A 2,152-nucleotide genomic window follows, 5' to 3' on the forward strand; every position below is an offset into this window, starting at 1 on the left:
AATTTTAAATCTCACTAGAACCACAGAAGGAGAGGGGCAATTTACCCAAAATAGGAGGAAGAAAGCAAAACATAGGTATATATTTAAGAGCCACTCCAAGAATATGCTGTTATTCCTGTACATTCCTGGGCCTACTTTTGACAAAAGCAGTATACAGTGGGGCCTTGACTTACGAGTTTAATTCGTTCCGAGACCGAGCTCATTAAGGAGCTCATTAACTCAAATTGCTCTATCAACTCAATGCAAAAAATCGGCCGAGAGACAGCTGGTATCTCAAAAAACTCGTTACTCGTAAGTCAAGGCCCCACTGTAATTACCAAGCAACCTAACCCCTTCAAGACCAAGATTAGTGCAGGCCCAGATTTAACTAGAGGGAATGCTTCAAATAAGACATTTTACCGATCTCCTGACTAACCATAGTCTGATTTTGAAGTCCAATTTTTGAAAACCCTAGACCAGGCCTAGATATTCCATCTTAATCTAAACCAATCTGACTTTGGGGTTTGATGAGCCAGTCCTCATTCAGTTCTCTTTTGTCAGGAGTAGTGACATTGGTTCATATACTTATGTGAAAACTTTGCTAATTAGGAAAAAGAAAAGTTTGAAGGCAGAATGCCAATCCAGAAAGAAGATAAGGGTACTGTTTGTTGATTTCCAGATGGAAAGCAAGAAGTTATTGACCTCAATCAACATGCTCAATTGAAAGGGAAATATTCACCTGGCAGGGGAGATACCATGATCACGAAGGTGGTTTTTCCAGGGTGAGGCATTGCACTCCGGATGTGCTGACCCCTGCAATTTCCCCAAATGTGGGAAACTCAACTGCATAAGTTGTGGTAGTGGGTGAAGGGGTAGGGGGGGTGCGGGGGCGGGGGGAGTGGGATGGTGGGAGAAGAAAGAGAATCATAGCTAAAAGTAGACCTGTTACAAGTCACCAGGTTTGTGTCTTTGGCTCTGGTGCCTGTACGATAAAATGTCAGAAACAGATTTGAGTTGAAAATATTAAAAGGGTCATTCAATTGGGCCTAATTTCTATTAATAAATATTCAGAACTCATTTTGAAATATAGCAGTAACTAAATTATCAGTGGAACTCTCTATTAACTTGTGACATGAAGGCAATGAGCTCTTTTGTGGTACATGTTCTATATTTACAACTATTTAATGACTATAAGTTCCTAGATGTAAGAAATCTGGTTTCCAGAAGGTCCTGGGAAGCATTCCAAAGAGAGCCAGATTCTTAAAAGAAAAAAAAAAAAGGGTCATAGTGTATCACATAATTACTACATTGAGACAGTTAAACTTTAAGAAATTAAACAACTCTAGTTGAAAAAAACACAGTTTTCTAAATAATAGGTTAATCATGGTGAAAAATTTTATCCAAACATACCTACCCAAAAGGAATTATAATAAATGCCTTTTGTTGTAAATTAAATTTTAAGGGGCTAAGATAGCCGATAGTCTATTAACTTGTACAATTTTAATCATATCTATTACCATTAGTCACATTAAATCTAAATTAAACAAAACTAAATCACACACACACGTCTTTGTGCTAAAAGCATAGCGCTTCCTTATGTAGACTCTCCAATCTTGCTCTTACCTAATTTACCTATGTACCAAACTGTATCAGTTTTGGGCATTTTTATATAAATAAAAGCCTAAGCGACTGTTCGACCATTCGACCGATAGCTATGACGCGGACTGACCACCATGAGGCAGACGCTCCGACTAGTAAGTTAGCTTGCTGCTGGAGTCCAGCCAATCAAGACTGGGCAAGACAGGCTGGACACACCCTGGAGCCCTCCCACAGCCCCTCCCTGGCCCTGATCGTGCACCAGTGGAGTCCCTAGGCCTGGCCTGGGCCCTCTTGCAAACCGGGACCCCTCTGGGGATGTCTGCAGGCCAGGCTGAGGGACCCCATCAGTGCACAAGTCTGTGCACTGGGCCTCTAGTATAAATTTTAAAGAAAGATACAACCAAACACTGTGATATACAAGTTAAAAGATTTCTTTCATTCTAGACCAGGGGTGGGCAAACTTTTTGACTCAAGGGCCACAATGGGTTCTTAAACTGGACCGGAGGGCTGGAACAAAAGCATGGATGGAGTGTTTGTGTGAACTAATATAAATTCAAAGTAAATATCATTACAT

The 2,152-nt window shown here is 40.6% G+C and overlaps 1 pseudogene; it reads left to right on the forward strand.

Moving 5' to 3' along the window:
- The first annotated feature begins 710 nt into the window (after nt 1–710).
- On the forward strand, nt 711–846 carry LOC118671037 (annotated as a pseudogene).
- The last annotated feature ends 1,306 nt before the right edge of the window (nt 847–2,152 follow it).

The sequence above is a fragment of the Myotis myotis genome, unplaced genomic scaffold (genome assembly GCF_014108235.1).
Source record: "Myotis myotis isolate mMyoMyo1 unplaced genomic scaffold, mMyoMyo1.p scaffold_m19_p_16, whole genome shotgun sequence".
Taxonomy (NCBI): Eukaryota; Metazoa; Chordata; class Mammalia; order Chiroptera; family Vespertilionidae; genus Myotis; species Myotis myotis.